The 26,508-nt window shown below is 44.1% G+C and overlaps 1 pseudogene across 1 annotated transcript in view; it reads right to left on the bottom strand.

Annotated features, from left to right (window-relative positions):
- Positions 1-9,640, bottom strand: part of LOC147640063 (pentatricopeptide repeat-containing protein At4g04370-like) — a 56,982-nt pseudogene extending 47,342 nt beyond the window's left edge. Inside the window, exons 1-2 of the transcript XR_015262378.1 lie at positions 6,014-9,640; positions 5,805-5,848 (exon numbers count right to left, since the gene is read on the bottom strand). The product of XR_015262378.1 is annotated as a pentatricopeptide repeat-containing protein At4g04370-like (transcript). The remainder of the gene's footprint in view (positions 1-5,804; positions 5,849-6,013) is intronic.
- Positions 9,641-26,508: the final 16,868 nt, after the last annotated feature.

Raw genomic sequence — 26,508 nt, 5'->3', positions numbered from 1 at the left:
ATATTGTATCATTCCGGGATCTTCTTTGTGTATATAGAGCAGAGTTACACGCCTCTATCTCTTTCTTTCTCTTGTGCTGTTATTTTCTGCATTGCGTTTTGCTCGTGTTCCCAGATCTGGTCATCATCTCCGCTGCGTATTCTGACACTCCTACCTCAGCTCCCACCCACTCGTCCTGAGGATCATCGCATTGAGTTGGTCCTTGGGACAAAATTGTCACGTGCACACTCATGCCATGGCGAATCTTCAGCATGAACAACATCATCCTTGTTTAGGACAGCAGTTAAGACAGCAATTAGGTTAGCAGTCAAGGCTTAGCAATAGGCATCATCGTCAACATCATCATCATCTCATCATCAGCAGCAGCAGCATCAGCATCAGCATCAGGAGGGCATGGGCATAGGTGTCCAGTCGGTAAAAACAAAGGCTGTCATATGGCAGACAACAGCCATCTGGGAGAAGAGAGCCCGTGGATGGCTCCACCCCCACCCGATGGAGGAGGACCCCGTACAGCCACCCAAGTCCTCCCATCATGAACAGTTTGCAGGCAACACAATCGGGAGCACCGACATGCACAACACTGCTGCCAGTGTGAGTGCAAAAGGGAGCACGGCGGACGGGAGCCCCAGGCCCTTGGAGAGGAGGGGGACCCACTCCAAGAGCCACATCCCAGACGCCTTGTCATGATTCCTCCTCAGAAGGGGGAACAGTTCCCAAGATACCAGTTCTTCCCGTGAACGAACCATTTGAGCCCTTACTTTCGGAGGCAACCGCCACCGCCAACCTCACCTCTGTCAGTAGCAGGACCCCAGAGGGACCCCCCGCCCCCCCCCCCAAACCCCGGATGGACCCCATCCTACCCCATCCATAGGCAGAGCTACGACCTTCTCCGACAGAAGCTCCCCCTCCACCCCGTCCTCCACCAGCCTCGCCACCCTCTCAAGAGCCTCCTCCTCTCCGGTAACTCAGACCCGGTGGAGACCCCACTTTACTCTTCACCAGTGAAGGAGTACCCAGTCTCACCCCCCCTTTCCAGTTGGGATACCCGGTCGACAACGCTTTCTTCATGCGTCTCCTGGTGGATTCAACAACATAGTTTGAGGAGGCCAGGGCACCACTGCGAGTTTGCGTGGTACTCACCACTCTCCCCCCACCCAGGAGGATGTGGGAGCCACTGTTTTCTCATTTCCCCTGAGCGTGAGAGCCCAAGTCACCTGGACTGATGTGGGGGCAGAGGCCACTCTCCATGGAGCAGGTGACATACCACTCTCAGATGCTCCAAGACGCTCGGGTTACCGATGTCATGGAGGCGGCCTGGGCTTCATCTATTCATCTACTTTCACCCCACCTTTTCTCACTGAGAAGGGCACATACAGGCACCTTCACCACCTTTAGTTCTCGCCTGAGAAGGTGCTAGCAGAGGCTCTTGTGCAGTAGAGCCGCCTAGCCACCACCATTCCAGGTTACTTGGAAACGGGAGGACAGCAGCCACTACTCCCCCTTGAAGCCAGCCTCCAAGGTGCAGTCGTTGATGGAGTCTCTAGCCGTTGCACGCCACCTCAGCTGAGGATTGCCTCATGGAACACCCGAGGCCTGGGTGATGCCTACTGTCGGCAAGGCATGCAGAGGATCAGAGAGGAGATTCAAAGAGCACTGGTTGTCAATGAACTTGATATTCTCATAGTTCAGGAGCATCATCTCACAGCAGGTAGGACCTGCAGCTGCCGGAAGATCTTTCCCGAAAGGAGCCACACAGTCTGATCCCCAACTTTGGGGCCCCTCGGGAGCCGAGTATGCATCTCTCTGAGCCAAACTCTAGTCCCCTTGGTGAGAATCAGGCATGATCATCCCCAGCCATGCCCAGTCACTGATCCTACACATTGGGGAGACCTGACTCGGGCTCCGCAACATCTACAGCCCCAATGGGGCCGCTGAGCACATGACCTTCTGGCTTCAAGTGTGGCAGAGACTCTCCAAGGCAGCCTCTTGGTGCATGGGTGGAGACCTTCTGGCCTCAAGTGCGGCAGACTCCCCAAGGCAGCCTCTTGGTGCATGGGTGGAGACTTCAACATGCTTGAAGATCCCAAAAGACCACAGAGGTAAGTGCCCCATCCCAGAAATCTCTGGCCCGAGGGCACCACTTGGGAGGAGTTTCTCTTCCACATCCGCAGCAAGGACACTTGGCATCTTCCTGAGTTCAGCTGCACTTAGGGCAGCCTCACCTTCTCCCGCTCGGACTGACATGCCGAGAGGCCCATTCTTTCTCGTCTTTACCGTTTCTATGTGAATGAGTGGGGCTATGACAGGGAAGGCATGATGGGATCCTCGCCTGCACAACATTCTCCAATCCTGCGCCTGTGATCCTGACCTTTGCAGAGGCGGGCCAGGCGGACACAGCCACATCACTCAGTGAGGATTCCAGACCACTTGAGGAGATTTGGACCTCCCACAGTTTTTCTCCGAGGCAGGAAGCGACTGATCTGGATGCTGCGCTGCGAGAGACTAGCTCCTTCCTTCAGACTTCTGCCCAAAAGAGGCTCGTGGCATTCAGAGAGCAGGACAGGCGCCTTGCATGCAGCTTAGCCTCGCTTCAGCGGCTTCAAAAGCAAACCCCAGAGAGTCCCTGGGTTCACGCCCAGATGGAGGCAGCTCACACCTCGTTGGAGAGTCTAGAGGAGCAACGGATTGAGTGCAGATACCGTGCACGAGCTTCTTTCTTGACCCAGGCTGGGGACACCATCTCCCGTGAGTTTTTTGCTGCCTCAGGACCCCACTTTCGGTGAGAGGGGATTCAAGCTCTTCACTATTGCAATAAAGCCTCAGCAGGTCCGAGAGGTAGCCTTGACCTTTTACAGTTCTCTGCTAGGGCATTCAGAGAGCGTAAGAGGAACCTTCGATGAAGTGAATTTGCGGGGCATTTCTTCATTTTGTTGATGTTCAACCTCGGAATCTTTTGTGTGGTTTTCTTCTTGCAGGACCAAGATGTCTCGTATGCACCGGAGACCTTTGGCGTGAGCTCAGAGTCAGCCCTAGTGTGTATTGTGCCATCTAATCCTAACCAAAGAAAATTCTGAATGAGGCGACATAACTGGCCAATGCATCCCCTATGAAAAACCCAACAAGAAGTGACACACCAAGCAGTGGCCAACAGCACTTGGCTAACCATCAAGGCTCTAAATGCCAAATCAAGCTTCCTAGTTTGCTTTTAATGCTCTCATGAGCACAAGCGCAAAAACTATTGTGATGCCCAGAGACATGCATGTGAGGCCTCTAAAAACATCGCGGTATCATCTGCTAACTCCGAGCCCAATAACTCTTCCTCTGTACGTAGAGGCAATCTGAGGCCAAAGACTCCTAGTCTCCTAGGGTAGCCCGAATAAACCTGCTCATAGCCTCCGCTGCTACGAGGTATAGTAAGGGAGCTAGGGGACATCCCTGCCGCACCAAGCGGGAGATCTGAAAGCGCTCACCACGTTTGCCGCACCAAGCGGGAAATCTGAAAGCGCTCGCCACGTCCCCCACAAGCTAAAACTATGCTATGGGCCTTCCTATAAACCCCTCTGATCCAGTCCTGGGTAAACCCCATACGTGCTATCGTGCCTTCCAAGAAGTCCCAATCCATTGTCATGATTGTCAAAGTCCAACAACACGATGGCAAGGGGTTGTTGGCTAGATTTAGCCCACTCCACACCTTCCCAAAATGAGATGATGTTATCAAATATACTCCTTCCTTGGAGGAAACCATTATGTGTCGTGAATAATCCTTTGAAGAACCAGTTGTAACCTCATACTTGATGCCTTAGCTAAGATTTTATATGCGAATCCAAGTAAAGTGATGGGCCTCCACTGCTTGATGTTGGTCTTATCCCCAACTTTTGGGATAAGGTGGATAGAACCCTCCATGAAAAAGGGGGGCATGGTACCTGTACCACATCTCCTGTAAAGAAACAGTGATCCATCCCCAATGTGGTCCCAAAACTGTATAAAGAAGGATGGGGATGGGGAGAGACCATCATCCCTTGAGCATTTTCCTTATGAAAGACCCTGCAATGCATGTCTCAACTCATCCTTTGAGAAGGGGGCATCTAATGAGGAGCACATATCGTCTATCATAAGTCTGGGCATGCACACTCAAACTTTCTATTGTGCAACATCTCTCTGCAAAGAGGGGGTCTCTGTAGAAATAAATATCCGTCCTGTGAGATGCCCGTAGCTTAGCCCTAACCCTAGAATAGGAGAACCCTAATTCAGCCCTAGAGGTAGAAAAACCCTAAAATCAGATTTATCCTGATTTGTATGGAAGAGGAGAGACGGATAACATCAAATTTCCCCCTTTACCCCATCTAACCTAGAACCCCTAACTTCGAAAAAAAAATGAAATGACAGATGCATACCAACACAGATTATTGCTGCGGGGATGCCCAATTTATTTATGGAAAGCACACAAGAAGTATGAAGCTTACCTATGATGGCTGGAATTTCCTACAAGATGGTCAATTTGCTCCCCTAATGCCTCTTCTTGCATCGTTTCACTAGAGGAGGTCTAACTCTTTATCTGACTCCTTGCATAACAGAAAAAGTGGGGATGGATTATCTTTGCACGATTGGATAGGTTCTATGTGGATGATTGGGGCCTCGATAGGGGAGGCACCATTGTTGTCATGCCTGGCACCACCAAGTCAAATCATTGCCTGGCTGTTCCGTGCCTTAGGGAGCTGGCGACTCAGATGGCATGCCCCATGTCCGTATCCCTGACTCTCTCTATTTGGATGCAGAGATTTCACATAAGGCCAGCATGTGACGACCCCGACCCTAGAGAGGACCAGCAAGTATTATCATAGTGTTACTTTGGCCAAGAAACAAGAAGCCCTAGACAAGGAGAGAGCTATCAGGTGCAGGATTGCTGCTCTGTAGAGAGAACATGAGAAGCATCCATAGTTGTCTACATTGAGAGCAGAGCTACAGATGGCCATGGATAGGTGGGCTAAGTTCTCATTTCATGCTAACAAGGACTTTTGGGTACAAATGGGTGGCAGATGCAACAAACACTTCTTCTCAACACGTGGACCTACCCATAGTAGAGAATGTGTGATACTTGCAAGACTCACTCAGACTGAGCCGGATAACGTGAGGAGTATTGCATCAGTGATATCACTGTAAGGTTTATCTAACCTAATTAAGCATAATTAGATATTTAATACTCATAAAAAAGCTCATTAACACAACAGACAATGATATAAGATGAAAAGTGTTTGCATTGAGACAAGGGCCTTTCTTAAATAGGGCTCGAAGAGGTACAACTGAAGAGGCACATCCCTTAGAGTAGGAGTATGACTCTTGAATGAATAGTCATATCCTTTGGACGTGGAGGTGTGTCCTTTAGTGATGAACCATGTGACAGGGTGCGACCCTTCACTCCTGTCCTTTCAATGATTACAATGATTAAGGGTAATTAAGGGATGAAATAGGAGATTAGTCACAATCGTGACACATTGTCACTGGGTGACGCATGATCTTGTGTCCCGGCATTCTCACCAAGAAGGTGGCCATGAGAGACGACTCGCCACTCCAGGCGAAACACTGGTCGAGACAAAAGCCTTAGGCTGTGTCGCTTGAGAGGCATTTTACAAGATATAGCACATCTAGAGACCTGCTGAAAAACAAGTTCAAACTTGAAATTGGCATTATCTAATGCTCTGTTTGAGTGAGGTGCTCAACAGCACTGCTTTAAACAAGCTTCGACATTTTGACACATATTGTTCCAAGTGCAAAGACATGAACATGGCAAAAATTGGCAAACTTACAAGTCAAGTAGAGTACTTGTCAAAGAGCTTGACAAACCCGTCACCTACACAAGGATGTATACATGAGAGTCAGCAGAGTAAGCACCTAAACACGATGCTAATGATTCCAAATATGAACATGGCAAAAAAGAATTACTAAACTTGCAAATGATGTGCTTGTCAAAAGAAGCTGGCTAGAAAATCTAACCAAGCAGTATCAGCAAACTTACCAAGGTCACAATGTTGCAAGAACACGAACATAGGCAATGCCAACAATACTCGCTACTCCTTCGACTCTGCTAGTGGCTTTGCTAATTCAAAATGAGTGGCAATATATTAGCCTCCTCCTCTCTTATCTTCATGAGCCACTCCTCCAAAGCATGCCTACTCTCTTCTGACTCTCTTAAAGTACCATCGCTTTGCTCCTCTACCTCAGGCGTACTGGCACACATACCTTTAATGATGAGAACAACTGCTCCAAGGGTAGGGCAGTAGATTGTTTGACCCACTTTCCTTTCACCCCCTTCAACCCTGTTGTTTTTTATGTAGAAGTTTGCTTTCCTTTATAAAACTTCCTGCATGGCTTTAAACTTTGCATCACTCACTGGCCACATGCAAGACCATGCAAAGTTCTACAACTTCTTGCATGGGCAAACAGAGAGGCTGCTGCCAACCTTCAAGGGCTTCTTTTCAGAAGCAAAAGGTGAGCAGAAAAGATTTGCGAAGGACCAAAACTATCACAGGCTGGCCCCTTGGAAAAGGGTACGTCATCCCAGAGGAAACTTCGAAACTCCACCAGAACGGCACCGCTTCGGCTAAACTGTAGTCATACCAGTGCTGGAAGGATTATATACCAGAGGCTTGGATGGTTGTTCGATTATGTATGGTTTACTGTACTGCCTGTAGGGGACACTATTTTTCCAGTGGCCTCATTTCACATCACTCTGTTACTCAGATCATCACCATTGCTCTATCACTAAGGTCACCATTGGCACATATCCTTCCTTCTTACTTTGTTGACGTAACCTATCCAGCATTGGAGGTAGACAATCAATACTCTCTCCCACAACGAACTCATTCACCCTGTCATTGACTTCAATCCAGGCTCTTCCAGGCTTCTTGCAAGCACCCACACTACTTTTCACATGTGAACATTTGCATACGTATTAGATATGAACACATACCCGGACCCATCATCAGGATCGGTTTGAACAAACTGATCAAAGCACCGCTGTCCTAAAAAAGTATTACCATATGCTCTGCAGCTACTAAGCATGGCTGTCCACATAATTACATTTGGTGCAACTGGCATGGTTTCAATCAAGTCTTCAGCTTCCAAAATACACCCAGTGCGACCAAGAAGATCAATCATACAACTGTAGTGCTCAATACTCGGTGAAATGCCATGCTCATCTCTCATCAATGTGAAGTAGTGACAGCCTGCCTTTACTAGGCCACCATGACTGCAAGCAGCAAGAAGGCAAGTATAGATTGTGTCATTAGGTTTGAAGCCTGATTTTTGCATCTCCTTCAGGTAATGCCCAGCTAAGCCACAATCAGTGAACTGGGCATAACCAGCAATAATTGCACCCCATGACACCACATCTCGGCTGGGCATGTTTTCAAACACCTTGCAGGCCTCTTCAAGGCTCCAGCATTTTAAGTACATTTCAACAAGACTATTCCCGAGAACTAGATCTAGTTCCAAACCACTTCGAATTATTCTGTGATGTATCCATCTGCCATCACCTAAAGATCCAATACTAGCACATGCTTTCAGCATGTAAAGAAAGGTGATGTTGTCTACCTCTGTGGTACCTGCATCCATCTCCCTGAAAAGGCTAAGTGCAAGAAGACCCTGCCCATGCACAGCATATCCTGCAATCATTGCACCACAAGAAACCGCATTCAAGTGTGCCAACTTATCAAACACTTTACGGCTTCCCTCCAGGTTTCCAAATTTAGCATACATGTCAACAAGGCTGCTCCCTATGGACTCATCTACATCAAATGCACTTCTAACAATCTGATCATGCAGTAACATCCCTGTATCTATGTCTCCTATGCTGCCACAAGCCTTCAGACTGCTCAGAAAAGTAGTTATGCTTGGCTGTATTCCCTCCTGCTCCATTTTTCTGAAAAGTGCAAGAGCATTAACGGCCTGTCCATTGTGAACATATCCTCCAATCATTGTACCCCATGATACCACATCTCGACTTGACAGCCTGTCGAACACCTTGCATGCATCTTCTAAGCTGCCACATTTAGCATACATGTCAACAATTGAGCTGCCAACCACCATGTCTATTTCCAGCTCAGCTTGTAAAATCTGTTCATGTATCAATCTGCCAATATCGGCTCCTCCTATACTGCCACAAGCTTTCAAAATGCTCAAGAATACAACTTTGTCTGGTTTAATCCCTTCCTGCTGCATGCACTGGTAGAGTTTCAAGGCTAAAATCCCATGCCCATGCTCCGCAAATCCTGACATCATTGCACCCCAAGACACCACATTAGGATGTGATAATGATTCAAACACCTTGCAAGCCTCCCTTATGCTACCACACTTGGCATAGATGTCGAGAATACTACTTCCCACTGCAATATCTGTTTCAAGCCCACTTCTGATTATTTCATCATGTATCATAAACCTGTAACTTATGGCTCCCGTGTTGCTAGACGCTTTCAAGATACACAAGAACACAACTTTATCTGGCTGTATGCCATCCCGTTTCATCTTATCATAAAGTTCCAGAGCATAAAGGCTATGTCCATGGTTAATATATGCCACAAATATTGTACTCCACGAAACCAGATCACGATGAGGTAAAGTTTTAAATACTTCCCATGCCTCCTCTACACTTCCACATTTGGCATACGTATCCAAAAGGCTGTTTCCAAGAATAGCATCTGACTTAAGACCATTGTTGATTATGTGGTGGTGTATCAGCCTACCCTGACGTAAGGTTCCTAAGCTACCACATGCTTTTAAAGAGCATGAAAGAACAAACTTGTCAGGTTCTATGCCATCTTTCTGCATTTCACTGAAAAAGTCAAGGGCTTTATGAGATTCTCCAAGCTTAGCATGAGCTGAGATGAGCGCATTCCAAGTATATACACTCCGATTTGATATCTTCAAAAACACTCGGGTTGCCTCTATCAAGCTCCCACATGATGCAAACATTCGGATGGCATGATCTCCCAAGTAAGCAGTTGAATCCAGTCCATTGTTGACCACAAGGGAGTATACCCACCTGCTAGCTGCTAAGTCCTTCCTTCTATTGCATTCTTCCAATAAGCTGTGTAAAGTGTCTCTCAATAACGCGAGCCCTCGATGATCCAAAGTCCCCACAATCCCAAGAGTTTCCTGAGGTTGCTTTTCTGTGAGCAATTTGTGAACACGTCCTGCCAACATTTAGCAACATGATCAACTACCGACCCATGATTAACAGTGGGGTGTTGCATTCAGCCCTGGTATCAAGGTTTTTCCGTATAACCCAGTTAACTTAACCGCTGGAAAATGTGTTCTGCTGACTGTTTTGTCTGTATCGGTGGTCCTATCCGGCTCAAATTTCTTCATTTTCTTGCTCATATGCGCGTTGTTCGCCTCGCAATTCGCTTGCTGCCTTAGAGACTGCCTGCTTTAAAACAGAAAACGGGGGGCAGAGGCTTCAGGGCATGAAGATGAACCTGCGCGACAGTGTTGTGACAAAGCCCTCTCGACTGAGCTTGCCATTGCAGATAAAAAAGCAACCGCTTCGTCTTCATGTGTATTGTGTGTGAGAGAGAGTGAGACAGGGTTACGCGGGGGCCGGTGGGAGGCGATTGGGCAGCTCTCATTGACATTTGGAGGAATTCCACGTACTAGAAATCTACGACTCTTTAACCTATTCTAGTGGGCAACTCATCTTTTGAGACAAATTCTACCCAAACTTTTTTTTTTCCTGAACCTCTAAATTCTTGTTACTTGGCAGCTTTGTGAAACTCTTTTTTTAAGATAATAATATATATAGAGAAGAGTGGGTCTTGGAATTACATGCCATCGTTTTTCATTTAAGCTATAGCCCCAAGAGCCAATCTTGAGTCTCGCATAATAGGATAATAACTTCAAAAAATCTTATTCTTGATATGAGATCTTTCTTTTTTTTAGAAAATCGTGTTCATCTGGCATATTGAGCATTTTTAGGACACCTTCCCATGGCCCAGTTATCTAAGCCAAGAATGTGATAGAAAACTTGGCCAGGTCAAGTTGTAATTGTGCCATTTTCAAACCAGTTGGATTCACCTTATAAACTATAAACTTGGCCAAAATGTCACTTATGATGGGAGCAAGGTCGCATCAGAACAAAGCTCAAAACCAAATATTTAATGCCATCGCAAGTTGTGCCACGCCTAGTTAACTGGGCCATGGGCAAGGTTCCCAGAGACCTTCCCCACCCATGCTTATGGATGGAGAGAGACCCTCGTCCATCTCCATGCCCACCCTGGAGATAATAGTAGGAGTCTGTAAAGACCTTTAGTATCCTTCAAATAGGTTTCAAATACATCTTGCTCTTAACTAGGGCTTTTTGCGAGTGAGGTTATTGTTGATTTCATTATCTTAAGAATGGTTGGATTCTATAAAGACCCTTAGTATATTCTTCATATACATCTTGCCCTTTATAGGGTTTTTTCCAAGCGAGGTTGCTCTTAACTAGGGCTTTTTACAAGCGATAGCTTGAATATAGTTGGAGTCTGTAAAGACCTTCAGTATCCTTCTAGTACTTTTCAAATATATCTTGCTCTTAACTAAGGATTTTTTAACTTAGATATAATGGTTTGACAATTCTCTCTAGAATGGGTAAAAGCTATATAGAAACCCTAGAAATTAAACATATACCACAGGGTTTAGGGTGCTCAAGCATGAAATCTAAGGGACTAAAGTGAGTGGTTAATTCTGGATAGACCACGTGCTAATTGTTAAAGTCTTCTTGGTTATGCCACAATCTTCCAAGGTAAAACAAATATATCCATTTTTCATGAGGCGAATAGTAGCTAGTCTTATCCCCTTATAGCCCTTAGCTTCTCCAACCCACAATGTCCAATACATCCGCAAAGTGGTCTCTTTGGTAATGCACAAACCCCACAATGACCTTTTAGGCCAACGAGATAGCATTCCACACATATTCAACACATAAAAGAGTGACTAAGGGGGGACTATCACAAGGTCCAATTAGATTTGATCTTTCCATACACTGAGGTGTTTTAATGCAAACAAATTTGTAATGCCACTTTCACATATTTTCTCGAAGACAAGGTAAAAAGGCATGGAGGTTTGTGAAGGATAATATTTCATTTTGAAAAGATGATCTTTTTTATTAATAAACACTCCAATCTTACTATAGGTACGTATGTGTAAGCTTTAAGGATCCATTTAACAATCTTACTCCAATCTTGCTACTATAGGTGTAAGAATATGGCATAGCGGAAATAGATTTAGCAAGAGAAAGTACACTAGATAATGCAATAGAGAGAATGGAGAGAATTTTAAAGTTTTGATTATACCAAACAAGAGGTAAGTACAATATGATAGTGCTTTCCACTCGTGTGCTCTAGTGTAAAGCTTAGATGGGGATCTAGATAAACTCTGGATGGAGGGCGTACTAAGAGTATAGGGAATATATGCTCACAAGCATTGGATGCCTTTGTTTGTGCCAACTATGTCCATTTATAGAGCTATAGGTAGTGCGGTGGACGCGTCCAAGACGTTGTGTGGTGGGTGATGGCCTCTATAACACCACCAGTAGACACACAAGAAGAAAATGTAAGAGGATGAGAACTTGGGGATACTAGGATCCCTACTTAAATGGCACCAATGAGCTCATACTCTATCCCTTGTCCTCTGGCTAACATAAATGGTCACCACTTCACCTTTATCCGACTGGGATGTTACTCCTCAATGGTCAAATCAAACCTTCAATACTTCAAATTTTTAACCCAAAAACCTCAGTTGACTTTAGCTGACGAGTAGATGACATAAATCTCTTTCGGTTGCCCTATATAGATCAGATATTGACTGTTACCCAAAACAGACACTAGTTGATGACCCTAGGCCAAAAACTATCCCACCACCAATATCGGAACGCTTCAAAAACTTGTTTCAGAACTCCATAGCACTCGTTAGCATCCTTCTACTGACCAAAACTCACTTCAACTGATAATACAAAAATGATAGAAAATTGCCTCCAAAATCCTCTTTATGTTTCCAGACCAAAATGGGCCCTACTAGATCCTCTTCAATCCTCCCGCATCAGCTAACCCTATAGCTACTATCCTAGAAGCTTACCAAACTCTTGGACGACCCCCTACTGAGAAAAAACTGCCTCAAATGATTGACATAGAAATGATCAAAACTTGACCATAGCTTAGGACGTATAACTATAGCAGATTCTAGGTAGAAACACGTCCACCTATCATCCAGAGTGTCCTCCAATGACAACCAACCATAAACACTTTATCCTAAACTTGTTAGAACCTGTCGGCTCCCTTCTGCTGATGCCCTGTCAATAGTATTTTGCCCTAGATTCGTGTAAATTGGTTCGGATGCCTGGCGTAGAATCCAACCCCAATATTTGTCCTCCTTACCCCCTTATTGTTCTCCTGGTCTAGCTAGCATCAATTTCTCAGTCCCAGAACCATTCTAAGCATGCTCTACAGATCTACAGATGACACTGGTCTCACTGGTCTAAACTGTTACCAATTCTGCTCTCGAAGATAGAACCAACCGACTTAGAATCTCTATCTGGATTAGAAACTCTCTCTTTTGTGTCCGTCGTATCCTCTAGCCCTTAGGTTACCCTAGTTTCATGAAGATGTGACTCTGAAGACACCTTGTTGTCACCCACCGACTGTCATTGGCAGATCTAACCTCTAATTGCTGATAGGGCTGACTCAACTGGAGTAGACTTTCTTAGTTCTGAGTCCTCTAAGACCTCTAATCCCTTTAAACACCCAAACCAAACAAAAATATGACCCTATAGATGTCCAAAACTGATCACTATCAAGTCGCAGCTGCTCTAGAATGACCAGTTTTCCCACAACTCAATCCCCGACTTCTGTCAGACTACAAACTATCATACTCAACTCAGAATAGCTTTCCTTGTACCTAAAATGATCAAAATGACTCTTTTACTTCATCTATTGACCCCCCTAGACACACAATTGCCTAGTAGATGACACTCTTCTGACCCATTCTGATAGCGTATTCTCAACAGAAGAAGATTGTTTCAATCATAAAGCGCCTCAAACCTCCTAAATCATCAGACACTTCTCCACAAATGTTCTATCTCAATAAAATCAAATAGAACAACTCAAACTAAGCTCCAAAACACAAATTCTCATTGACTATGACACAAATACAAGCTTCAAATTCACTGCTGTCTTCACAAAGCAAAGAAAGATTATCTCAACAGCCCTGAGACAATGGGTTCCAACATAGCTGAAAAACATGCTGAAAACTTAGGGATTCTCCACTTGTAGACTCTAGCTACTATTCAAGCTACAATGAGTGTTTTATCACAGACTGCAGGTCTTCCTTAGACAGACTCAACTCAGCACATAATTGACTCACAAAACAGCAATAATTGAACATGATTTTGGATTAAATCTTGTCTCTAATAGATTTGCCTCACAGAAACCTCTCGGAACACCTCTCCTGATTGATTCTTTGGGTCTTAGCACTTTCTCTGCTCTAAATTACCCAAATTCACTTCGATTGCTTTGAACATCACTTCTGCTTTACCCAAATTCACTTCGATTGCTTTGAACATCAATTCTGCTTTGAACATCACTTCGATTGCTTTGAACATCACTTTGATTGCTTTGAACATCACTTTGATTACTTTGAACATCACTTCTGCTTCCCTTGAAAATTAGAAGATCTTTTGACTGCAACTAGCTTGCTTCACTATAGGTACTTTACTCACTCATGTGCCTCTCGTAGTTCCTCCATCTCTTGTCTCCCTGTCCGTCTTGTAAATCGTCCCAAAAACCCCTTTTTCCCCATCTGCCTCGCCACCTTCTGGAACCTTTGCACTGTCTCTCTCCTTCGTCTATGAGCCTTCTATTTTGATTTTTCAGCATCTACTATCCTCTCCGCTGCCACGCTATTACTGCCACCTTGGATCTTTTACACATAATCATTAATTTATCATATATTTACATACTCCTTATTTGTTTTGAGATTTGGGCATCTCTCACAACGTGGGCGGCTACGTTGCATTGACACGGTCATTGCCCATATATTTATAATGCTTCCCAACTGACCACCGCAAACTAATGATGAAATTAGTATTTGAGGGAATATTCCAAGGAGTATTTCGTATACCTTTTCGGGCCATCAACGGTCACAACTTACGACCCCTTCCAACATCTAAGTTGGTGTTCCCAGTAAAGATATGTGCACCAATGGCTTTTCCTCATAATGGGGGCCATACAAACGTGCACCGTACATCAATGTGAGATACATGCTGAGGCGGGCCCTAAGGATCCATGTAGCAATAGGTACATGTAAGCCCTAAGGATCCATATAACAATCATCTTATTCCTAATATTGGAAATGTCACCAAAGAAACTTTTACATGGTAGACCACTCCAAAGAGACTTTCTGCATATGTGTTGGGAGAAGTCACATCAAACTTGTGAAGGTCTCCTACGATATAAGAACTAAGATATGTGTTGGGAGAAGTCACATCAAACTTGTGAAGGTCTCCTACGATACAAGAACTAAAATACAATCAAAATGAAGAGTAGCCCAAGGTCTCAATTTCTTCATATAAAGTTGTGATATATTTTCATTTTTTAAGCTTTTTTAAAATTTCATTCAACACCCAAAAGGCCATATATTTTTAAATCTTTTTAAAATTTCATTCAACACCCAAAAGGCCATATTTTGTGCAAAGAATCATTCAAGTCCTTAGATATCACAATAAGTAAGAATGCAACTCCTTCAAAGATATGATTTGACATCCTTGCCACCATAATACAAAGCATAGGAGGTGTTTCTCATGGTTCTTCATACTTGTTTTTTATTGTTTTTAATGGATGAGCCACAAGATTAAGAGAATATGTACATGTAATCCCAAAATTTCATAATAGACTAATTCACACAGCAAGGAGAACTTGTGTCATCTACAAAATCTACAATGTCACCATAAAGAAGGGGGGCCAAGGAGGCACCCCTACCTTATGAATTAGCCAAGTAAGGCTCTCTATAACGTCACCATAAAGAATGGGGGCCAAAGAGGCACCCCTACCTTATGGACTTGTTAAGAGGGAATGAATATGAGAGAACCCCTTATAATATTATGGTTGAAGTATGCCTAAATAGGATTCTTGTGTAAGGCTCCAAGTTACTCTAGAAAAGATATTGCACTTTAAAGATGTCATAGTGGAAGTACAACAAAAAAATGGATAACTAAAATTGCATGTAAATTACCTCATTTAATTTCACTTAATTTTATGTGCAACACCCACATAATACTTTTACTTAAACCCCAAATTCAATGTATCATAAAGATTTCTTGCACATATCACACTCCACAACATATGAACACATGACTCACTCCCCAAATTGCATCCATTATGATGGTTTTATACAAAGAAGGGAGATGGTATCTTGCAGCCACCTAACCACCCCAAATTCAATGTATCATAAAGATTTCTTGCACATATCACACTCCACAACATATGAACACATGACTCACTCCCCAAATTGCATCCATTATGATGGTTTTATACAAAGAAGGGAGATGGTATCTTGCAGCCACCTAACCACCCCAAATTCAATGTATCATAAAGATTTCTTGCACATATCACACTCCACAACATATGAACACATGACTCACTCCCCAAATTGCATCCATTATGATGGTTTTATACAAAGAAGGGAGATGGTATCTTGCAGCCACCTAATCACCCCAAGCTTTAGCCACATCATCCCCAAAGAGATGTGTAGCAAGTGTGTTTGTAGAGAAACCGTTATGCACCATAGTGCTAGTGAGTCCCATAGTTCTCATTCAAGTCTCCCATTATAATGGTAACATGTCTCGCCACACAGTGTGTAAAGCTTCCACTTTGCTAGTGAGTCTCAATCCACTTCTCCATTGCTTTGGTAGTGAGTCTCAATCCACTTCTTCACTAAAACCAAGCAATGTTGATGTCCTTTGTTCTAATCTCGTGTGGTTGTGTTCACAAGATAACCTGCTTGCTCATAAACAAACTATATGCACTCTACTTGCATAGGTTTTAAACCCACTTTAGCTCCTGAATTCCATGTGTATTCCTCTACACTTTAGCCGAGGAGTGCTTGGATACCATTACAAGGCTCCCAATTACTCTAGAAAAGATATTACACACTGTAAAGATGTCATAGGCAGAAGTACAACTCAAAATTGAAGCTTAATTTAATTTACTCAAAGCCTCATTTCAATTCACTTAAATTTCATGTGCAATAACCACAATAGTACTTAGAGCACTTAAATCTTAAACCTTGAATTCCATGTATCATAAATATATCACACGAAAGATGCACATATCAAACTCTACAACATATTCACTATCCAAATTGCATCATAAATATCTTACACTTTAAGCAAGAAAGATGCCCATATCAAACTCCACAACATATTAAACATGGTTCACTCTCCAAATTAAAATTACTAGGGTTTCCTACAAAAGTGGAGAGATATTCTCCCATACGAGCTCATAATCATGCCCGATCATCCTAGAGCTTCAACCACATCATCCTCACCCACAAGAAGGGTGTTCATAGACAAACCCTTATGCACCATAGTGCTAGTGAGTCCTACAGTCCTCACCTAGGTCTCCCACTATAGCAGTAACATGTATCACCCTTGTGCAAACCCCACAATGTGTAAAGTTTCCATAGAAGCGAGACCACTACCACTATAGGGTTCCCTCTTATGCACCATAGTGCTAGTGAGTCCCACATTCGTCACCCACCAAGTCTCCCATTATAATGGTAACCTATCTCACCCAAAAGAAGGTAAAGCTTCCACAAAATCATGACCACTATCGTAGCAAGGTTACCTCTTATTCCCATAATAGACAAGCCATGGATGTTGTAGAGTACACCGACACTTCCACATAATTAATGCATGCTCCATCAAAGACACTTCCACATAATTAATACATGCTCCGTTAAAGACATTCCCAACTAGTCACTATTGAGATTCAGCTTAGGTGAATTCCATGTGGCAAGAGAGACTTCTAGAAATAGGCTTAAAATTTATTTTGAATATTGAGTTGAGAAAATTATAGCTAGGTTACCCTTAGACTCATACATTAATGCCAGGAGGAAGTATAGCTAGGTTATCCTTAGACTCATGCATTAATTATTGATTTGAGAAAAGCATAGCTAGGTTATCCTTAGACTCATACATTAATGTCAGGAGGAAGTGTTTAGTTTTAGAGAGAAAACTTCTAGATCATTATTATGGGTTTTAAAAAGTGATCTCCTTTGGAAAAGTCAACTATCAAGAGCATCTAAACTTAAGCTCTTTGCATCCTTCGTAGTAGACAAGACAAATTCATGGAACTCCTCTTTAGTGATGGGCATATCTAACATTGAGGTCAAGAATCTAGATACACTCCTTTGTGCATTTAGAGAGAATTATGTAAAAGTGGTGATGTCTTGATATGTTCGATGACAAATGGCATGCATGGCAGGGTTACCTTTGTGGCTAGAATGGAGAATTAGGGGGCACTTTGCTGCTGCTGACAAAGTGCTAGAGTGATGATGCATGATATGGAGTTGTGAGGGTGCATGGTATGGGTTGCTCTTACGTGGCTATAATAGAGCCAAAGGGGGGGGGGATTCCATGTAAGGGATATGGTTGGAATAGCGTTCCCTATGAGCACATGACATCGATGGAAGATTTGGCCTATGTCCCACGATTAAGATGCATGGTATAGAGGGAGGGTCCAAAGGGGTACTTGATGCCTAAAGGTTAGGCCTATGTCCCACAATTAATATGTATGGTATAGAGGGGTGTACAAAGGGGTACTTGATGCCCATTAGAGGGGGGAGATAGAGGATACTACATGGCATTTGGGTGCATTCATGGGTTAGGGGAGCACCCATTGTGTAAATGGGGGGAGGAGATGCAAGGGGCTCTTTGGGGCTCAATGAGCATGGGAATTGAGAAATTACGGCATGAGAGGGTGGAATATGTTCCTTAAGAAATATGTATTTGCATGGATGTGATCCATCAAATTTTAAATCATAATGATTATGCATGGATCGGTAATCTTATGGTGATTGTGACATCTCAATTTTCCATTTCCAAATGGCAAAGGTTATGATGTTGTCAGAGGGAAAGATTGTATCATGTGGAATATGGAAAGCCATTTGTGCAATAGGTAAAGGTTAGTTTCAAAGTAGAATTTAAATTACATCCTTTTGCTCAAATATGCAACAAAGGATTTGTATTTTTGGGGATGGAGCTACCGAAATATTTACCTTTTTGGTGCATTTTAAATGCCTAGCACCGCCACCAAGTAGTAGGATTCAAGGTTGTAATTTTGGGATCATATACACAAAGGATGTTATGTGTTGCAAGATGCTAAGACCCCGCAAACATGCACACACAAGAATAACACAACAGTCATCCCTATCCATGGTATTTGGAAGGCTAGAGAGCTAAACAGATACATTTCCTCTGTAATGGATTGTGCTACATTTGTCATTGATTCACATAGGGATCTCATGAGATGATTGATAAATTAATGAATAATATCAAATTGTTTTTTGTAACATGGATTTGTTGGAGAATCACAACGGAAGTTACATATGTCCTCTAGATAAATTTTGTATGTACTCAATTAGTAAAATTTACATTGCCTTAATTTATGACACCAAATCTCAAGCACCACAACCTGTACCTTGAGAATGTACTTGAGAATTCTCATACATGAGAAGAGTACCTGGGAAGACGATGATCATGTGTTCACCTTTTTATTAAGATCCAATTACACACACACACACACACAAAAAAAAAAACTACACAACTAATGAAATTATTTTCCTCCTATAGGATGAATCCATTAATCATTAAGATCCAATTACACACACACAAAAAAACACAAGTAATGAAATTGTTTTCCTCCCATGCCTTACATAATTGTAAATTCATCACCACTTACATAGTTGTAGATGCATGGGAGTTCTCAAGTTGAAGGGGGACACACTTTTTGGCAAATAGCTCCACAAAATTATGTAAATCTTAGCTCTTCATCCTTGTAACAACCATGCAGTGCTTTAGTACAAATGCTCTCAAATGACTCTTGCTCGTGCCCACTCTTTTTAATGATTAATGGATTTAACCTAGCTTGTTAGCGTGTCTCTAATAAAGGTTCATGTTATTCATTTAAATACAAAGATCCTTCTCTATTAACACAAGCAAATTTTTTATAGTTTGACTCATATGATATACATTGAGATGTTTGGCCTCTCTTTGGCCTTATTTGCTTTGTGATCTTGTTTATTATGCATCTTTCAAAAACTCAACTATGTTTATTATGCATCTTGTGATCTTGTTTATTATGCACCTTTCCAAAAACTTAACTTTGATTTCTCTTCATTTAAAAAACCCCTTAACATTGTATGCCATAGGCACATAACCAATTCTAGAGTGATTTTGCAAATTCCAAATGTGTGATATACATTAAGTACTACTTTTTTTTAAGGGTTGTTTTTATATTTGGGGGGGGAGTATAATGCGTAGTGCATGATGCATTGGCATTGATACAATCAATACCAATTAGGGGTAGGGGTAGGGAATAGTCAAAAAATTGTTGGAGAGGAAGATTGGGTGGCATGTTTTGTATGGAGTAGTAACCTTGGAGCATTGATGGTGCCATCCAACAGAAGTTATGGGCTTTATATAACACGGACATTCTAAAGGAAAGGGAAAATAAAATGATGTAGTGAGAAATTGGAAGGTGTATTATCATGAAATTTGAGTTTCTAGGGCACGTAAGAGTGGGTGTATAAAAGTGTGTAAGAAAGTTCTCCCTCTACAAAATTGGCTCATAATTATACACTCAACTAAATATACATGTTCTTCCAAAATGTAAAGGCTTTAATATAGTGAGGTGTGCTAGAATGTATATGTACTAAAAACCCCCATAAATGTGCTTTATTAATATTTCACTTAAATATGGACTAACATGATGGTTACTCCAACAACATGTTAAACTTGTCAAGCATACATTTTTTGGCATAAAGTTTTCACAATAGCTACTATGAGTCTTATTGTGCTATCTCAAATCTTATTGTACACTTGAAATGTGTATCGTGTAACAAGAGCACCACACCATAGCCATTTGCCCCAATAATAGGTTGCACAACTCAAAATGAACCATAGACCATATAGCCTTGGGACCACCCCCACAATTATGGTGGGAGAAATATTTGTGAAATTGTATTTCAAGATGTTTCATGGAGTTTCATTTCTACGTGCCAAGTTCCCACATCATCCCCCCTTTGACCCATGTATTCTTGAGCACGCGTACGTGCACATGCATGTATATACACACCTATACACATACACATGCATGTATGCATGTATGCACTCACACATGCACATGCATACACACGTGTACATGCACACACACATGCAAATGTATACATGCACGGTTACGTGCACACACACACACACACGAGAGAGAGAGAGAGAGAGAGAGAGAGAGAGAGAGAGAGAGAGAGAGAGAGAGAGAGTATTCTTATAGTGTGATTTTCCTCTATGAATAGCCACTATGAGTCTTATTGTGCTATCTCAAATCTCTCTAATGGACATGAAACCAGTTATTGTAAACTTGAAATGTGCATCTATAACAAGAGCACCACATCGCCCCAATCATAGGCTGCACAACTCACTAACGAACCATATAGCATATAGCCTCGGACCACCCCCCACAATCATGGTGGGGGAAATCTTTGTAAAATTGTATTTCAAGGTATTTCATGGAGTTCTATTTATATGTGCCAAGTGCCCACACAGTCCCCCTTTTTATCCATGTATCCTTGAGCGCACATGTGCATGCACACACATGCACGCATGCATGTACATATGTATGTATGCATGCATGCATGCACACACACACACACACACGTACACACACACATGCTTACATGTACGGACATATATATATATATATATATATATATATATATATATATATATATATATATATATATATATAGAGAGAGAGAGAGAGAGAGAGAGAGAGAGAGAGAGAGAGAGAGAGAGAGAGAGAGAGAGAGAGAGAGAGAGAGAGAGAGAGAGAGAAAATGAAATGAAGTAAAATTTTATTATTGTCTTCGAAGAAGGACCATAACGGGTCCATGAGACACATGTCGAACATACATGAATACATAAGTCGATGCGCTCGGGAGTCTCATCGGAAAGCATAATGAAACTGAAATGTGTGAAACTAGAACTGAAACTGAAATGAAAATAAAAAAGCTATGAAGCATGCTATAAGTGTACATCATGAGAAGCATGTCATGCCATATAGGTACTCATGAGGGCTGGGTCCCCTCGTCAGGTGCACCATAATAGTAGAAGAAGTCATGCCCCTCCACCTCTCCTCCCTGGATCAAGTGGATAATCTGGTCCCTCGAGAGCCCCCGTAGGTGACAATGGAGGGTCCCCCCCAAGGTGTCTCTGTCTAAATGCCCGTAATGTCCTCTGGCGTCGTGAGACCAGTCTCCTATAGTGGCCTCTATGTAGGTGCTCTATGCATCTCTACTCAATCATCTCATATGTGCATCCTCGTGGGTACAACAGTGGTCTCTGCAGCCATGTCGGGTCCGGAATTTGTGGATCCTACTTGTGAGTCTCAGTGTGGTCTGGTGGGCTGTCTGGCTCTCCTGGGTCTCTCACGCATCGTGAGTCTGGTGGCCCTGCATTTGTCTAAGTCTCCTGTCTCTGAAAGTGAAAGCCTCTTGGATGAATAGAGCTAGACATCTCTGATCCTCATAGTCAATGACCCTGGAAATAGGGCCAAAGCCATCTCTAAAGAGATAGTGAAACCTCCCCCGGATCTCATAGTACGCTGGGCATATGCATAAGAAGTGCTCCTCTGTCTCAACCTCTCCCATGTCACATATGGAGCATGTCCGCCGATCCTGTCTGCTGACTCTCCTGCCTCTCCTCGTCCATCTCATCCTGCCTACCTCAATCTCCAATATGTGGGATGAAACTCTAAGATGTCCAAGAGAGATCTTGAGTGCATGCGAGAGATGTATCCCCGTGTACCCTGGAGGCTCAATGAAACCCTCATCCGAGATCCTAAGAAAATGACTGCGGTATGCAGCCATCTTCACAGGCAAACATGTGGGGAGGATCCATGTACGGAATGTGTAGAGCTGGAGCAGGTCCGCACGAATGACCTGACTGATCTGCTGTCGTGATAAGTATAAGTGAGGAGCGTCGAGATTGTATTTGAATGGCGGAAGCCTGTCTAGGTCTAGGCCAAGCGAGTGAAACCATGTACGGAGTCTATGGAACCTGCATCTCTGAGTACGTGCATCTGCCAGAGCCTGGGATAAAGTCAAAGCAAGCCATGGAAGCCGGGTGCGACCCTCTACTGTGTCTCCAAATCTGAGGATCTGCTGGAGGTATATGATAGTCTGGAAGGCTGCATCGAGGACCAATGGTGAGGCTCCAAACTCTGCCAATAAAATGTGAGCCTGGAAAATAGTAGAACTTGTACCCTCTTGATCGCTCTCCAATCGTCCAGTCCAAGGTCGTAGGCCCAGAAAGGACTCCCATACATGGTGGCAGGTCGCACTAATGTGTCGAACAAGAGGGACTTCGTGTCTGGGTGCTGGAAATGAGACTGATGACACTGTCTCTCGAGATCGCCAACAGTGAAGCATATCCTCTTCGCATCCTGTCTCTCGAGCCGCTGGTATCATAGTGAAGGAAGGCCCTGTGAAGACCACCCCTAGGTACGTGTAAACATCTGAACAGCTCCACCTGCTCTCCCCCAAACACGGATCTCTCATGTCTCTGGAATGCTGAATAAGAGGTGTTGAAGATCATTACCTTGGTCTTCCCAAGGTTCACATTCAACTCCCTCTATTGGCAGAACCTATGAAGAGCGTCTAGGTGCATTTGAAGTCCCTGTGTAGTGGACGAGATCAAGACCACGTCATCGGCATAAAGAAGAATCGGAATAAGAGCTCTTGCCAACAAGAGGACAGCCCTGTTTCACCCCTATCGTGCTATGGATCTCATCAGAGAGCCCGTTCCTAGTCTTGACTCTGCCTGTGACATGCTCATATAGTGCTACTATAGCTCACTGAATCTGTATGCTATATCCCAACTGCTAGATCCAGTGCAAGAGACGGTGTCTAGGAACAATATCAAATGCTCTCGCGTTGATGTCTCCAACTAGGAGGACTTCCCTGCGGCTGGAAAACTCTAACACATCTGCCGATAGATCCTCGAATGGGGAGACTCCGGGTCCCGTGGTACCTCTAGCATATGCTGAATCACTAGGTGGGAAGTAGCACACTACGACAAATAGATCTTTGAGAGGGGGTCTTCTGATGTGAACCCATAAGTATTTGGCATGTGCATCGCGTCTCTCAACCGAGATATGTCGTCTGAGATGCTCTTTGAATAGAATCGCTACCCCACCCGATCCCTTGACACCGCCTGTCAAGCGTGCTTGGTCCCTGAAGGCGGACTCCCAAATGTAGCCTATCACAAGCGGTAGTCCTCGTTCTGGTGTCTCTGTCAAGAACACTATCTTTGCATGAGATGACCTCCTGGAAGTTCCCCGGAGAGGAAGTCAAGGAACCATTATAGTTCTAGACTGCAACCCGGAGTGTGTCCTGGTGTCTGTGTGTCTCATGGGCCCCATCCTGTCATGCAGTTGGAGTGGGGGTGGGGGCCGTGAGTGGCCTCCTGAGGGGTCTTGATATAAGACGTCCATCTCGTACCACCGCCCACTTGCCCTCCTTGTGGAGGGCATCTCTCTATGTCAAGAGCGCCTTGCGCTCGATGACCTGTAACGGTGTCAGGTCCTCATCCATGAAAACCTGTGGGGGTGATCCTTGAGTTTGGCCCTCATCCGTAGAGCCGTCAGTTGTGCCTGCGCACCATGAATTGGATGACTAGGGGCTAGTGCCTGGTGGGATCCCTGTCGGCTTTGTATGCATCAAAGCACCCCGTGGTTCTGTACCCCCATAGAGTCTGGGATACAAATGTCATTGCCTGGGCCACTGGTGTCATTGCAGGGAGTGGCTGAATGCCACGGATCATGATGTTGAGGGCCTTAACGGCCCTCTGCACTGTCTCTGCTCACTGTGGGCTAGATAGTGGGGTGCTAGGTGGGGGGTGAACGTTTAACCATGTCCACCCACTGTGTGGTCTGCTGGACCTCCGCGACTGGAGGGTGGTGATGTGTTCCTGTACCGTGCAATTGCTGCTACTGGGGTAGAATCCACATGTTGGATCCTGGTCTATATGGCCTGCATCTGATCTATCTGGCCCCTATAAAGCTCGGTCGACAGAGTCTTGTGTGATGCCTGTAGGACCTGCATGTCGGTGCGGAGGGTCCCAATTGTGTCTGTAAGGGCTCTAATCTAGAGGTCCTTGTGCATCGTTTCCTCTGTCAATACCCTAACCTGCATGTCTCTCTGTGAGGACTCTAGCCTGGAAGAGGCTAACTGAGCCCCAAGAGAGGCTATAATCGTCTCTCCTGAACCTGGGATCGGTCCAAGAGGGCTCTGAGCTGCAAGTCGAATCTTGTGAAGTCCGTCGTCTATAGATAGGTGGGGGAGGGAGTAGAACTATGAGGTGGGGGCGGTGATGAGGATGAGCCTGCTGGTGAGGACGTGAGGATCTGGGTGGGCTGTGAGGGGTAGAGGGTCGGGGTTGACTGAGAGAGGAAGAAAGGGGGGGAGACGGTCTGTGAGGGAGTGAAGGAATGGGTGGGGAGCAGAGAGGCATGTGTAGAGTAAGGAGTCGGGTATGGAGGAAAGGGGGAGGGAATGGGTGAAAAATATGAGGCAGGGGTGGGTACTATTGAGGTAAGAAGAGGAATAGGGGAGGTTGTGGGGGAAGAGAGGGGTGACGAGGTAGGAAGAGGAGTGGGGGAAGAGATAACTGTGTAGGGGGAGGGGGAAGATGAGATCAATGGCAATCCTGTGGAGGGCATCAAGATAGGTATCGATGGAGAAACCATCGGCACTGACAGTGTAGATATCGTCTGTGTCGGGGGGCCTGTCTGGAGAACTGTTTGGAGCCTGCTTGTGGAGCTCCGTGGTGTATCCACCGTGGTGTATCCAACACCCCCTTTCGGGAGCGTGTGTGGTATCTAATAGTGTCATCCTCCGCGTGTGTGTCCCCGCTTTGCTTGCTGGTATCCGGTTTGCTGATGTTTTTTGCGTTTTCTTTCTCCTTTTCTTTTTGTTTCCTTGCCATTGTTGATGGGCTGGTTGGGGGGGTAGACATGACGATGAAGAGGCTGTGGGTGAGAGAGCGAGGGGATTGCCAAAGAAGAAAGAGCAAGGGAAAGAGCAAATAGAGAGAAATTGTGTGTGTGTGTGTGTGTGTGTGTGAGAGAGAGAGAGAGAGAGAGAGAGAGAGAGAGAGAGAGAGAGAGAGAGAGAGAGAGAGTATTCTTATAGTGTGTTTTTCCTCCATGAATAGCCACTATGAGTCTTATTGTGCTATCTCAAATCTCTCTAATGGACATGAAACTAGTTATTGTAAACTTGAAATGTGCATCTATAACAAGAGCACATCGCCCAAATAATAGGATGCCACAACTCACTAACAAACCATATAGCATATGGCCTCGGACCACCCCCCACAATCATGGTGGGGGAAATCTTTGTAAAATTATATTTCAAGGTATTTCATGGAGTTTTATTTATATGTGCCAAGTGCCCACACAGTCCCCCTTTTTATCCATGTATCCTTGAGCGCACGTGTGCATGCACACACATGCACGCATGCATGCACACACACACACATGTATGCATGCATGCATGCACACACACACATACACACACATGCTTACGTGTACGGAGAGAGAGAGAGAGAGAGAGAGAGAGAGAGAGAGAGAGAGAGAGAGAGAGAGAGAGAGAGAGAGAGAGAGAGAGAGAGAGAGAGTATTCTTATAGTTAATTTTTCCTCCATGAATAGCCACTATGAGTCTTATTGTGATATATCAAATCTCTCTAATGGACATGAAACCAGTTATTGTAAACTTGAAATGTGGATCTATAACAAGAGAACCACATCACCCCAATAATAGGCTGCACAACTCACTAACGAACCATATAGCATATAGCCTCGGACCACCCACCCCCCACAATCATGGTGGGGGAAATCTTTGTAAAATTGTATTTCAAGATATTTCAAGGTATTTCATGGAGTTTTATTTATATGTGCCAAGTGCCCACATAGTTCCCCTTTTTATCCATGTATCCTTGAGCACACGTGTGCATGCACACACACGCACACATGCATGCACAAATGTATGTATGCATGCATGCATGCACACACACCGCACACACACACACATGCTTACGTGTACGGAGAGAGAGAGAGAGAGAGAGAGAGAGAGAGAGAGAGAGAGAGAGAGAGAGAGAGAGAGAGAGAGAGAGGTTAGCGGTGATCCGCGGTTGTGCATAGATTTT

The sequence above is a fragment of the Cibotium barometz genome, chromosome 3 (assembly GCF_041138505.1).
Source record: "Cibotium barometz isolate CiBa-2024 chromosome 3, ASM4113850v1, whole genome shotgun sequence".
NCBI lineage: Eukaryota > Viridiplantae > Streptophyta > Polypodiopsida > Cyatheales > Cibotiaceae > Cibotium > Cibotium barometz.
Note: the sequence above shows the minus strand (reverse complement) of the source record. Positions and strands in the feature narration are given on the sequence as shown.